This window comes from Poromitra crassiceps, assembly GCF_964638095.1.
Source record: "Poromitra crassiceps genome assembly, chromosome: 1".
NCBI lineage: Eukaryota > Metazoa > Chordata > Actinopteri > Beryciformes > Melamphaidae > Poromitra > Poromitra crassiceps.
In genome coordinates this window covers 28,333,124-28,348,648 of record NC_139623.1, presented here as the reverse complement: position 1 = coordinate 28,348,648, position 15,525 = coordinate 28,333,124, and the positions used below count along the sequence as shown (strand labels likewise).

The window sequence follows — 15,525 nt, the reverse complement described above, 5'->3', positions numbered from 1 at the left end:
TTTCAAAGTTGGTCACAATAGTTGGAGCTAGATCGAGCGTCGTGATTTACCGTAAATTCGTGACGCCTGATTGCCATGGAAACAATGCTCATGTGCTGAGAGGAACTTAAGCATCATTGTGTTGGAGCCAACCTCCCTAACGGAGATAAACCTGTTGGATATCTCACTGTTTTGTTCTTGCTACTTACTTTCCATTGTAATTTGGTCCCAAACCAGGTAAGGTGAGTTATCAAAACTGCGCGGCTGCTGTGTAATGGCTTATTCTGGGACATTAATGGTTACAGTTTATTTTTATTTTTCTGTAAAATAATCTCAACCGAAAATAGCATATTCAATTCATTTATTAAAACAGAGTGTAAACTTATGCTGCGTCTTCCAAAACGGGTGAAATTAATCAAAAACACATATTCCAACTATTAATGGTGGTCATAGTTATGGATTGACTAAACAGTGGCTGGCTGCAATGTAATGTAGGCTATAAGATCAAAAGTATCTTGTGGTCAGAGCTGTTTTAACATGCCCATCAGATCACGACTAGCCTACATGTAGGAATCACTGAGCTAAATAAATAGGGTAGGAATGAGGACATGTAGGCTAGGTGAATGTTTTTACCAAATTCATTGTCTGCTGCATAAACATTTTCTGAATTTCACGACCAAGACTACCTGAAGTGATGCATTTGTGTCGTTTTTGCGCACAGAGGGGAAAAATCCAGGTGACTCAACGGGTGATGCTTCATTCAGTGACTGTATGAGTCATACTATAGTCTTATCTATAAACAAGCCAAGTGGCAGCAGAGCGGTCCTGCTGCAGGACCCAGCTGATGTAACCCATGAGATTCACTAGAGGCTGCTGTGGGCCAGGGGCAGGCTGGGCCGACCGGGGCCACAAACTTGTTTCCACAGCAGCTGGCTGACAAATCCAATGCTTACACAGGCCTACTACATAGGCTATGTAGTAGGCCTACTACATAGCCTATGTAGTAGGCCTACTACATAGCCTATGTAGTAGGCGACATGACATGAGGAATTGAATGCTTAGCCTGCCCTACTGCACTCAAGTGGTGATAGTCTGGAGTGGACATCATGGCCAGACCAAGCTTAAAAACAACACAAATTAAAATCAACATAAGGCTTTTCCCCAATAACATAAAATATAGTGTAAACATTATTTGCAATTATATAAGCCTTACTTGTACTTTTTATTATCCTACATTATATCCACAGAGTCAAACAAAAAAGTCACTAAATCTGGCAACAACATCACCAACTTGGCTGCAGTGTGTAGAGCTGTACTCTGCAGATGTTTTTGTTGACATACAAATAACATGTAGCTAAGAGTTTCTCTCCTCATCATAACACTGTGTCCCTTAACGGTTGCATTTTTTTAAATCATCATGTTCTTTGGGGATGCAGCCTATTATGGAAGTTTGACATCAAATAATTTTGTTGTGAAGTGGTGCACGACTATCCAGAAGTCAGTCTCACCAGCTAAATGTTCATTGATGACGCTGTTGAATGCTGCTATTTGTGTATGATCATGCTGTGCAGTTATGCAGCATCCATTCATTTGACAAGTGACTCATACCATCAGGATGACAAGCTGTCAGGTGCAGGTACACACCCTGTATGTATAGATCTGGGTGCTGCTGGCACTGTGTGGGGCAGGCTGGGCTTATTGCATCTATACAGACAGTATCTCTCTTTCTCTGGAGTAGGAGCTTGGTCTGAAGTAAGCGAGGCATATAAACATATTTATATAATTATAATATATAATGCGGTGACCGACACCAACACTACATTTGATGTCAGAAGCAAAAAGGAACAGCAACATTGGTGCTAGCTGACCCAGTTTGAGTTTGTTTTTGGTCATTGACTTGTCCGTTTCTATCTGTAGCTGTCAAGAGACCTGCACACTTTCAGACACCTGTATTGGCACTAAGTAGAGGCTATTCAGGATGGATTGTAAGACAGGTGTCATATTTCTGCCAACTTAGTAACTTTATCATAGCTTGAACAAGTATCATGTAGCTGAAAAATCAACATTTTCATAGGGATATCGGGTTTGCACGTGTATAAATGTTCATTCTTCAAACAGCATGACATGTAACATAACAACAAACAACATGATGACTACTATGAACTTGAGTCAGTAGCCTGGGTGTCAGACCATATTTGTGACAGCCTGTGTTAAGCCGTAGATTTCCTCCCAGGTGAAGAGCAGTTAGGAAGATAAATGGTAACACTTTACAATAACGTACACAAATAATGTTTATTGTTGTTTATTGTTTATTTGCACAAAGAAAATGAATAACAACAGATAGTAGTATCTTAATACAAAGAAAATTGTGCAGTTAGGGAAAGAAACCCAGAGGGGCTTATAGAGTCTCACCTTATTTTAAAAGAAAATCTAAACAAATGAAAGACTATTGATGTAGTAGTTACTAGTAAACTAATCGATAACTAATAGTTAGTTAATGAGTAGCTAATTAATCATTTGTCATTAGTCAATCACTAGTTAATCATAGTTAATGATTAGTATCTAAGTTCCTGAGTAGAGTAGTTTATCATTACTTAATGATTCAGCTCGTGAATATAGTAGTTAATCATTAACGCTAGTTACTGATTAGTCGGTCAGTTCCATGAGTAGAGTAGTTAATCGTTCATTAATGATTAATAAATGTCAGTTCGTGAATATATTAATCATTAGTTACTGATTAGTCTGTAAATTCCTGAATAGATGGTTAATGATTAGTAAATGTGAGTTTGTGAATATAGTAGAGTAGTTAATCATTAGTTAATGATTAGTTAATGATTATTTTGTAGATATATCAAAGCTTTTCACTCCAAAGAGTGACTCATTCATTATTAGGCTACTTAACACCACTTACCTTTATCGTTCCCCCCTTAAGTTCTGCTCCAGAGTTGTTACTGGATGAGTACCGAATCATTACTTACTTATCACTTGACCATTAATTATTCTTTTTGTGTACCCTATTGTAAAGTGATGCATCAAACTGAGTCGTTAATGGGTATGGAATCATTACTTAATTATTACCTGATCATTAGTTACTTTTATACTGAGTAGTTAATGAATACTGAATCATTACTTACTTATTACCTGACCATTAGTTACTCTTTTTGTGTACCCTATTGTAAAGTGGTGCATCATACTCAGTAGTTTATGAGTACTGAATCATTACTTAATTATTACCTGTCCATTTGTTACTCTTTTTGTGTACCCTAATATAACGTGAAAGATCATATCCTTATCAAATGAACACTTCAACACTCAGTCCAGGTGAGATTTGAACCCTCAGCCCCAAGATCTCTACTATCTGAGCTAACCAACCTGTTAGTTGGTAGAGCCATACTATGGATCTGTACAGCCGGAGACTAAGTATTATGTTCTATCCACATACTACTTTCTGTTCAAGTACTTATAGTTTTGAAGATATATTCCACCCAAATACTACCTTCTCTTCAAATACTTATAGTTTTAAAGGTATATTCCATCCAAATACTACTTCATGTCCAAGTACTTAGGTATGTTTCAGCCAAATACTACTTCTGTCTAAGTACTTGTGTTTTAAAGCACATAATATACCTTCAAAACTATGAGTACTTGGACAGAAAGTAGTATTTGGGTGGAATATACCTTCAAAACTATAATACTTGGTCTCCAGCTCTACAGATCCATAGTATGGCTCTACCGACTAAGCTGTGTTAACAGGCTGGTTAGCTCAGTTGGTAGAGAACCAGACTTACACCCTTTGGGGCTGAGGGTTCAAATCTCACCTGGAACAAGTCTTGAATTTATTACGTATATGTTTCACTTTATAATTAAGTAATGATTCAGTACTCATAAACTACTGAGTATGATGCACCGCTTTACAATAGGGTACACAAAAAGATTAACTAATGGACAGGTAATAATTAAGTAATGAGTAACTAACAATTAACTATATACTCACAAACTGACCATTGACTAACCATTAACTAATGAGTAATTAGGCTACTCTACTAAGGAACTAACAACTATCATGAACTAATGATTAAGTACTATACTCACAATGTGACCTTGACTAATGATTAACAAATGATTAACTAATATAGTCACAAACTGACATTTATTCATCATTAACGAACGATTAACTACTCTACTCATGGAACTGACCGACTAATCAGTAACTAATGATTAACTACTATATTCACGAGCTGACATTTAGTAATAATTAAGTAATGATTAACTACTCTACTCAGGAACTTAGATACTAATCATTAACTAATGACTACCTACTCATTAACTATGATTAACTAGTGATTGACTAATGATTAATTATTCATTAACTACTCATGATTAGTTTACTAGTAACTACTACATTATTTGTGTACGTTATTGTAAAGTGTTACCAGATAGATGAATAGTGAGAAGATCCAGCCTTTTTAAGAATCTCAACTCCCATCTCTTCTTCTTTGGTTGGAACTCAGTTGGTAGACATACTTTTAAAGAACTGTTTACTACCTAAAGGTGATAGATAGGTAGTTCATATTTATGTTTTAATTATGCACTTTGGTAGTTATGCCATTGGGATTAGCCTATTTAGTTTATACTGTGATGATGTTGCCACCTAGAGGTGGATTATTGGATGTACAGAATCTTGTAAAAAAATGGCCTCAAATTGTCATTGTTAAATTGTCCCCTTTAACTGCGTATCTCAGTTAGCTTCAGAAGTTTGCCATAATGTGATATGGATTCAAGACTTTGTTTTGTTTTGACAGGTGAAGATGCTGGAGCTGCAAGCGAAAAAAAGGTTCCACAACTTGACCCTGGAACAAATCCAAGCTCTGGACAAGGTCTTGACTGAGGTGATCCCCATCCATGGGAGAGGAAACTTCCCCACGCTGGAGGTGAGAGCGAAAGACATAATTCGTGTGGTGAAGGATCGACTAGTTGAAAGAGACATCCGCGTTAAGGACATCCGCCTTAACGGCTCCACTGCTAGCCACGTGATGCTGAGGGATAACAGCCTGGGCTACAGAGACTTGGACATCATTTTCGGGGTGGAGCTGCCGAGGCAGGAGGACTTCCAGGTGATTAAGGAGGTAGTGCTGGGCAGCCTGCGAGACCTGCTCCCCTGCGGAGTGAACAGACGGAAAATCACCTGCTTGACTATGAAGGAGGCCTACGTCCAAAAGATGGTGAAGGTGTTCAATGAGCACGACAGATGGAGCCTTATCTCACTGTCTAACAACAAAGCGAAAACGGTGGCGCTCCGATTTGTCAGCTCCCTCCGCAGACAGTTTGAGTTCAGCGTCGACTCCTTCCAGATAATTCTGGACCGCATGCTGGAGTCCTACTGGGAGGCAGAGAGGAAACAAGGAGGAAAGTTGACATTGAACAGCGAGAATTTAAACCTTGGCAATGCGGAGGAGAAAAAAGAACAGCGGCAATCTACTACTCCTCGGGATATTGGAGAGGAAAAAACCTCAGCAACAGCAAGCAGCGCTGAAAGTCCATGCCAGGAAGAAGACGTTACCGTGCCCAAGAAAGATCTTTCACATCCAGCGGCTGAGCAAGGAAATGGAACGCCTGAGCCACAACAAGTGTTAGAAATTGGGAGTGACGGCTTGCATTTGCCGTCTCTGCAGGATGAAGAGGACACGGACGGCATAGAAGACGTTCACTCAGAGGAGGACATCATGTGTGAGCTATGTGGAGAAAATGTGGATGAAAAAGAACAATTATTAACAGATTATCCTTCAGTTTCATCCCCCAAAACTTTATTTGCAGAAGTCCATGATCCTCTGGTGACAAATGTATGTTTAAAGCTACAGAGTAATGAAGAAGAGTTATCTGAGCCACAAGCTTCCAAACCACCATCCATAGAGCAGACAGAGAAGTCAACCGCACAAGAAACAGTCCAGTGTGAAGAAATGACTCGGTTCAAAGTGGACTCGGTAACCCACAGGACTGAAAATACTTTGAGCGTACAGGATTCACGTCTCGAATTCTCCTTTCCCCCTCCAGCTAAGAAAACCTGTAGCACGTCACAGGACATAATACCAGACTATTGCCCTTCACCTAAATTACAAAGAAAAATGTCACGGAAGATGATCAGTAAGCCGCCACCTCCTGAGAAATGGACTTTATTGACAGATTTGTCAGATCTTACAACGCAGCTGTTTCCACCCGTAGAGATCCCCAAAACAATTCAGCCAAAGCATCCTTTATTGGACAGCGCTCAAGTCCATCGCTCAAATCTCCCAGGCTCGGTGCCCAAAGCCTCCAAGGGTACAGAAACTCATACAGATCCAACCGCCGCGCTTCAAGCTGGAAACAGCTCAGCTCAGAGGGTAGAGAAAACCGTCAAGCCAAAACACTCAAAAAAGCCTCCTGACTCAAAGACTCAAAATTACTCGTATGCAGCAAACTTAGCCACGCAGCCTACACTCGCTGACCAGAAAGTGGCAGGGCCAGCGGACATCGTCCCAAACATCGCAGGGTCAGGTGCGTGGTCCGGGGTGGGAGGTAAGCCCACCATCACTGTGGAAGCGGAGTGCATGTACGGGGACTTCGAGCAGGCGATGGACCACCTCCGCCTCCACCTCATTGCCACCCGCAACCCCGAGGAGATCCGAGGGGGCGGCCTGCTGAAGTACAGCGACCTGCTTGTGAGGAACTTCCGGCCGGCCAGCGAGACGGAGATCAAGTCCCTGGAGCGCTACATGTGCTCCCGCTTCTTCATCGACTTCCCCGACGTGAGCGAGCAGCAGCGCAAGATCGAGGCCTACCTGCAGTGCCACTTCGTCGGCAACGAGGAGACGAGCAAGTACGACTACCTGATGACCCTGCGGCGCGTGATCGACGAGAGCACAGTGTGCCTGATGGGACACGAGCGGAGGCAGACGCTCAATATGATCACCGTCCTGGCTCTGAGGGTGCTGGGCGAGCAGAATGCCATCCCCAACACGGCCAACGTCACCTGCTTCTACCAGCCGGCGCCCTACATGACGGATGCTATCTTCAGCAGCAGCTACTTCATCGCCCAGGCCCAGCCGCCGCCGCCACCGCTCGTCTACCACCCCTACCCTCTGCACGTGCACATGCAGACTGGCCTAGTGTAGCTGTGGCATGCCCGTAGGGGAGAGGTTGCTTTCAGTACAGTGCTCTGTAACCAGAGGCACTTTGGAGGTTGGAAACAAATGGGCGAGCTGCCTGTGACACATGAAGGACCGAGGTCCGAGCAGACCGGAGGGGCTTTTGCTAGAGGCCAGCGAGTCAGCGTTTCAAGATGAAGACTTTTGAATGGGAAAGAATAACTGACTGTCCACTTTCAGCTTGCCTCAGAGGGAATTTGATTTAGGTAGACTAGAGGGACTTTGTCCATGGCAGATTCAGCTTAGCTTTGGCGGGGTTTGGATGGTCTGTGCTGGTTCCTCTGTCGTGTTGAGGAGCAGATTGTGATGCGACAATTCACTATGGAGAGAAGATACACTTATCTAATGTACAAAAGCACTATCTATGAAAAACCTACTGGCATCAAAAGTATTGATTTAGTCTGTTAGCCTTAGGTGTGTGAGGGGTTGTAACCCTGTATAGCTGTATGTGAATCGTCATTCTCTATGGAGTAAATTTCAGCACGTGGCTATACCTGTAGTGTATTTATTGTATAGATTAGAAATAGAGCACCGTTTACTGAGGTCACATATTAGCTCAATTCACTGGTATTTCCGTGATCTCGTAAGTTCTGTTATTGTTAATGTAAACTACTAGTTTCCAAAGTTACAAACAAGAGATCCAAGACTCAAGTCCATGAACAGACAAAACCCAGAGCTGCTCTATTGACAATTAATGACTGATTTGATCGACTTAGAGAATGTTTTGTTGGGCTTTTACACTTTTTGGTGCAGTAGTCCCTTATGAACCAGAAATTGTTCCCATATCCCCATGAACTCACTATGCTTATTGTCAAATTAAGTCTCCTGTTCTTGTTAAAGGAGTATCTCCAGGATTTTTTTGAAGTGATTTATGTTCACAAATGTAAACTAAATAGCTCAAGATAAACAAAAAACAAAAACTTAACATGTTTTAGAATGGATTTTCCATGTGTGCCCATTTACATCTTCACTGGGTTAAATGGCTTTTTCCTCTATGTATTAGTGGTGACAGTTTGTTAAAGTAAATATCAGCTCTGTGGAGGTTATGCCTGCCTGTGTGCAAAAACTCTTTCTGCACATGTCAAGTAGTTAAAATGTTGATGCTTTGTCCATGTGTGTTTGTTCATAGTGTATGCTATGTACTCAATATATATACGTATATTTAAAAAACAGCACGGGTTATGATATGTGGGCTGATCATGCTAAATCTGAGACTGAAGCACAATGTTATTGCACATAGTCTATTGTTGATTAGTGAGGATGTTTCTGACATGTTTGTGGTTCCCTGGTTAAATATTGAAGACATCTAAAATACTGTGTAGTTAGTGCCTGATGTAGCTTTAAATTAGTAAAGATTGTATCTATCTTGAGACTCTTAGTATTGTGTGTCATTAAGGAACTGTTTCAGTAGAGAAATTTAAATATTCCTGTTATGCCCAGTTTGTTTTGTTATTGTGATAATAAACATAACACATCTGCCCCTTGTCTGGAGTCTTCCTTTTAACCCAGATGATGATGAATTTGAATTTCCCTGCATTTATTTTCTGTCATAATAAAAGCTAAATCTGTGAAGTGCCACAGTCTACAGGAGCTTGGGATGAATATATATATATATACTATACGGTTCAAAATACAATGCTTCAGCATGCGCTGGGACGCGCATCCGCGTCACGGATCAGCCTTCCTACTCTGTCTGCAGCGTTGCCCGCGGAAGGGTTGATCATGCCCAATCCGCTGCAATAGAGCTAGTGCTACACCGCAGCATTGAAAGACCCTTCGGTGCATGGAGGGCTAAGGCTCTGTGGGTTTCTCCCGGCCGCGCTCCTCCTTCGTCTCACCAGACCCTCCAAAAGGCAATCCTACTATGCCGTACCATCATGGCGTACCATGGACAGAGAGGATGCCTCAAGGAGGCCTGTGCGCTGCACGTCATTCGCCTGCGGCGAGCACCTCGCTCTAGCCTGAAAGACCCCAGGCCGCGCCGATCTTTATACAGCTTTTCAGGAGGCTAATCCGTAGCGTTTGTGGATTTCTCCCTCACGAGAGAGCCAGGCTGGGGTGCTAACCCATCCCGTACCGGGTGCCGTCTCTCCGGCCGTCAACTGTCTCTCCAGCTTGTCACCAATCTATACTTGGTTGTCACCTAGACTATTCCTAAGTGTCACTGGCCATGGGAGCCATACTCATACGGTTCAAAATACAATGCTTCAGCATGCGCTGGGACGCGTCATCAGTGATGTTAACTGGGGTCGTAAGGTGTTTCGGGTCTATCGAACATCATACACCCTCGCCCAGTAGACCCAGCCGAGGCCGATTAAGACCCCGACCCTCGTCCCAGAAGCAGCCGCTCACGGATCAGCCTTCCTACTCTGTCTGCAGCGTTGCCCGCGGAATATATATATATATATATATATATATATATATATATATATATATATATATACACACACACACACACACACACACACACACACACACACACACACACACACACACACACACATATATATATATATATATATATATATATACTTAACTATCTAGCATGAGATTGATCTGCAAAAGGTGAAATTGATCTGTAAAATTGTGTATGCCATTTTTAATAAAATGCAAGACGGCCGGGGCATAATCAAATCATTGGTATTGTCAAGTCAAGTCAAGTCAAGTTTATTTGCATAGCACATTTCATACACAGAGGCAATTCAAAGTGCTTCAAATAAAATGGTTGACAGGAAAAGAAAAGAAGAGAATAAAATGGACATTTAAAAGCATCACAACAAAACTTTAAAAAAGAGTATAAAAAGTGCATTAAGCAACAGGCGCAGCAGTTGCAAAAAGGGCTAAAAACTTATAGAGGACTCATTGGGTTTGCATAGTAGCTGTCAGCAGTTAAAAGCGACGGTAAACATAAAAGTCTTTAGTCTATTTTTAAAAGTAAGTAAGGTTGGGGCAGATCTGAGGTCTTCAGGCAATTTGTTCCAGCTAGCAGAAGCATAGTGGGTAAATGCAGCCTTCCCATGATTTGATTTGATCCTAGGGACAGTTAAAAAGCTGGACCCTGTTGACCTAAGAGTTCTAGACGGTTCGTGGGAGCAATTCAGCTATGTATTTTGGGCCTAGGCCATTAAGTGATTTATAGACTAATAACAGCATTTTAAAATCTATTCTATGACACACTGGCAACCAGTGTAAGGACTTAAGAACTGGAGTGATATGATCAGCTTTCTTAGTCTTCGTTAGAACTCTAGCAGCAGCATTCTGAATGAGTTGAAGTTGCCTAAGTTCTTTTTTGGAGAGACCAGAGAAAAGGCTATTGCAGTAGTCTAACCTACTATAGATGAAGGCGTGAATTAGTTTTTCTAGATCCTGTCTGGACATGTATCCCCTAAATCTTGCTATATTTTTAAGATGATAAAAAGCTGATTTTCTGATTGACTTAATGTGGGAGTTAAAGTTGAGATCGGAATCAATAATAACGCCAAGATTTTTGACTTGATCCTTAGGCTTCAGGGATCGAGACTCAAGGCGTGCAGTGATTTTAAGCCTTTGTTCTTTGGGGCCAAAGACGATCACCTCTGTTTTGTCTTTGTTTAGCTGTAGGAAATTCTGGCACATCCAGTTATTTATTTGATCAATGCACTGGCACAATGATTCTATGGGGGCATAGTCAGCTGAGGAAAGAGTTATATACAACTGAGTGTCGTCTGCGTAGTTATGATAGGCTACTTTGTTTTTTTGCATAATTAGGCCTAGAGGGAGCATATAAAGGTTGAAGAGAACGGGCCCCATAATGGATCCTTGAGGCACCCCACAAGTCATCCTAGTTAGGTCAGATGTGTAATTGCCAATGGAGATGAAATACTTCCTGTCTTGAAGATAGGACTTGAACCACTGGAGGACCGTACCCGATAGCCCAACCCAGTTTTCCAGTCTGTCCAATAAAATTGAGTGGTCAACAGTGGCAAATGCAGTGCTAAGATCCAGTAGCACTAGAATCAAATTTTTGCCTGAGTATGTGTTCATTCTGATGTCATTTATGACTTTAGTAAGCACGGTTTCTGTGCTGTGATGGGGACGAAAGCCTGATTGGAGTTTATCTAGGACATCATTTGAGGTTAGGAATCTATGGAGTTGTAGGTAAACAACCTTTTCAATTATTTTGGCTATAAAGGGGAGATTAGATATTGGTCTGTATTTGCTGATTATCGATGCATCAAGGCTACGCTTTTTTAGTAGGGGTTTAATAACTGCAGTTTTCAGGGACTCAGGAAAAGTGCCGGTCAAAAGGGAGCCATTAACTATTTGCAATAGGTCCGATGACAGACAGTTATAAACGCTTTTAAAAAAGCTTGTTGGAAGGGTATCGAGACAGCACGAAGATGATTTAAGGCCTTGCACACTTTCCTCTAAGATGTCGTGGTCGATAACGCTGAACTGGGACAAATTTATCGAACTAGGGATCTGCGGGTAGGATTATGTCACAGCATTTCTTGGTGTGGAGCCACTAATAGCCTGCCTGATATTAATAATTGTGTCCGTAAAAAAGGCAGCAAACTCATTAGATTTGACAGTAGAGAGGAACTCAGGTGGTACACAGAGAGGCGGGTTAGTCAGTCTATCAACTGTGGCAAATAGAGTGCGTGCATTGTTCACATTTTTGTTAATTATATCGGAAAAGAACGATTCTCTCGACCTTTTCAGTTCGAGGTTGTAGGAGTGAAGGCTTTCTTTGTTTCATAGTGAATGTGAAGATTAGTTTTCTGCCAATTACGCTCAGCTTTCCTGCAATCTTTCTTTTTGCATCTAACGGATGCAGAATTTCGCCAGGGTGCTTTAATCTTGCCAGACAGCATTTTTAACCTAACAGGCGCCACACTATCAATAGCATTCAGAATTGTTGAATTGAAGTTATCGAGAATGTCATTGACAGAAGCTGATGTGGGAGGAGATAAAGAAAATGTCTCCATAAACAGCGCGCTGGTGCCTGCATTAATGTCTCGTCTTTTAACGGTTTGTGACCTATTAATGATCTAAGGGGAGATTTCCATTTAAAAAAAGATGCAAAGATGGTCAGACAACGCAACATCAATAGTCAACACAGAAGAGGACTTAAAGCCCCTAGTAATAACTAAATCCAGGGTATGGCCTCGGTTGTGAGTAGGCCCTGAAACATGTTGAGACAGATCAAAAGTGTCAAGTAAGATATTCAGTTCTTTGGCAAAATTATCATTCGGGTTATCAATATGAATATTGAAATCCCCAGCAATAGATATAGGCTACAGTCATGTTCCATGAAAATTAAGGAGAGTAGATCAGCAAATTCAATGAGAAAGCTGCCTGAGTATTTTGGTGGTCTATAGATATTCAGCAGTAACACAGTAGTTGAGCATTTCAGAATAGCAGCAAGGTATTCGAACGATGAGAAGTCTCCAAATGTTACCTGCTTACATTGAAACATATCAGAAAAGACAATCGCTATGACGCTACTCCCCCCCCCCCCTCTTATCAGCTCTGGGAGTGTCAATGAAGCTATAATTAGGCGGTGCTGATTCGGACAGAACAGCCACTCTGTTATTCATATTGAGCCAGGTTTCGGTGAGGAACATTAAATCCAGATTATGACTGGTAATCAGATCACTGATGAGGAGAGATTTATTTGACAGCGACCTAACATTAAGAGTGCGGCTTTAATATTTTTAGAGTCTGGAACTTGTATCGTTTGCTTTACAAGGGGAATGGAGATTAAGTCTGATTTAGAGACAGATCGTGTTGGGGGGAAAGTATTATGTCTGTATGAAATCAAGACGGGAATCGAATGGAAGACAGCAGGTCCGCCGTAGCCAGTTCCATTACTAGACTGTGCTGGGCCAGTTCCATTGCTAGACTGCTGTGGGACCTTGTTTCTATCGGAACCGGCCGGGATGGTGGGGGCAGGCGTCGGGCTGGTCGACGCTTGAGGACTTGGACCACGGAAGGGGGGGGGGGGGGGGGGGGTCTCGGACAGGCGGGGGTGGGGCATGTCGACGCTTGGGGGACAATATAGCTTTAAAGGTCACATCTGACTCAGTTTTCAATTATTTTGTTTTTACATTTCTCACCAGCTGGCAGCTAATCACCAGCTCATCTAATTCAAATGAGATAAACCAGTTGATTTGATGCTGGTTGTGTTGAAAACTGTTTTTTTTTACTAGATTCTCTGTTATGGCTAGTCATCACAAGTATGTACAACGAATGATACCTCACATTCACCCATTCACACTCACACACCGACTGCGTCTGCGCAGTGGCGCTGGAAGTACTTTTAGGTAGGGGGAAGGCCGTAGCCACCGATTCAACATTGGGGGGGGGGGGGGGGGGGGGGGGTGGCAACCTTCTATTTTTTTTTGGCCACTTTGTCGACAGATTAGAGGAATATTAACATTAAGATTAAACTGTTGTGTCATTATTCAGTCACCTTTTCTCACTCACCTCCATGTCACCACTTGCTCCCACTGCTGTGTTGGAATCCTCATTCTCCCACCCTTTTTGGACTTTTAGCCATATTTAGAGGAATATTTAATTTTAAATTAACATTAGGATGATACTGTTGTGATGTCATTATTCAGTGTCTTCTCCTCTTCTCTGCAGCATTACTCAATTTACCCTCAGGAATCAGGGACAGTGATAGCCTACCTGCTATTCCTCCCATATATCCAGGGCCGGATTAATAGTACCATGGACCCCCGGGGCTATTCATTTTCTAAGCTATTCATTTAGCCTTTTAGTCATAAAGATTATATCTTCCAGACTGAAATGTTATAACAGAAGTGGAGTATTGGCCAGAATTACATGAACATTTGGACACTTATTCAGCGGGTATTTTGCATGTTGCGTTCAGGTGCACTGTAATTTTTTTTTTTTTACATCTCTTGCCACCAGGGGGTGCTGCAGCGCCCACCGCATCGTGCTTCCAGCGTCGTTGCGTCTGCGGCCATGCAGGGCGCCAACAGCTCATCTGGGGCAGTTAGGGGTTCGGTGTCTTGTTTAGGGACGCAAGACACGCTACCGGGAGGAGGAGCCAGCCTCTTGTGGCACATATTATAGGAATTCAAATTTTCAGTAGGCCTTTGATCAAAGATGTTAACACGTTCACTGCCAATGACGTATTAATCCGTCAAAAATAATCCAACGGTTGACTGCCAATGACGTATTAATACGTCAAAAAAATGAATTTTTTTTTTTTGACCGTGGGATGTGCATCTAACCCTTTTACATCTCTTATATAATTATTGGAGCCACCGAACGTTTACAACCCATTCCACCGATCCACTAAGTGGCGACAGTGCTCTCCTGACTAGAGGAAGGCAAGCAAAAAGCAGCCATTCTCATGAAAATGGATGGGGGAAAACGCTTTCGTTTTCGCGCTGATTGCTGGCGATGCGATGCGGGATTGCAAATTTGCATAATAGATTACAGGTGGAACACACTTTGAAACACGCAGCATAAATATGACCAGAATCGCAAAAGCTTCATCAAAGCTCTCAACCAAAACTCCAAGAAGCGAGCGAGTCCATCCAGACTTCCTCAAACAGCGGCCGCGCAGACAGGCAGCAGCAGCAGCAAAGCAGTGAGACTGGTGACAAGCTTGTGACGGCCGCTGCAGCCAAGAAGAACGCCCACGGAGGGAGGAGTTGGAAGCAGAGGGGGGTTTCCTGCTGTTATGGAGGAAATTACTGTTCAAAACTATTGTTTAGATGTCTGACGTCTTACTGATGCCAAAAATGAATGGTTAAAGTGACTGTTCTATCGAATTTCACAAAAAGCCGTTTATCTCTGAATAATTTTTCTGATGCTGAAACCATGCTGTATTCAACTGCTAATGCTTACATAACTACTAACTCTACAAACTAACTCTTTTAGACAGAGAAAGCACACATTCTATTAGTTCTTTTGAGATATTGTGTGTTCACAAAATCTTAGCAGAAAAGAATCCTCGGGTCTTGAAAGATGAGCCAGAATCCTCAAAAAAACCCTCTGGCAGAAGCTAACTACAGTAAAAAAAAAAACGTCTGGCAGTGAATGTGTTAAATGAAGACATTGTTGAGATGCCATTTTGTTTTAATGTTTAAATTCAAAGTTATCACAACTTGACTTGGTCATGATTGGTTCCCATCATTTAACAATTACTGAAATCTGTCCAATCCAGCATCAAATCAACTGGTTTATCTCATTTTAATTAGATGAGCTGGTGATTAGCTGCCAGCTGGTGAGAAATGTGAAAACAAAATAATTGAAAACTGAGTCAGATGTGACCTTTAAAGCTATATTGTTAACCTGAGGAGCTGGTGGTAGGTTTGTTTGTGGTCAATTATGTGTAAACTCATCA

The 15,525-nt window shown here is 41.9% G+C and overlaps 1 pseudogene across 1 annotated transcript; it reads left to right on the top strand.

Annotated features, from left to right (window-relative positions):
• The first annotated feature begins 1,594 nt into the window (after positions 1–1,594).
• On the top strand, positions 1,595–7,127 carry LOC310777801 (terminal nucleotidyltransferase 5C pseudogene; annotated as a pseudogene). Its single transcript has 3 exons — positions 1,595–1,615; positions 4,782–5,389; positions 6,532–7,127. The product of its transcript is annotated as a terminal nucleotidyltransferase 5C pseudogene (transcript).
• The last annotated feature ends 8,398 nt before the right edge of the window (positions 7,128–15,525 follow it).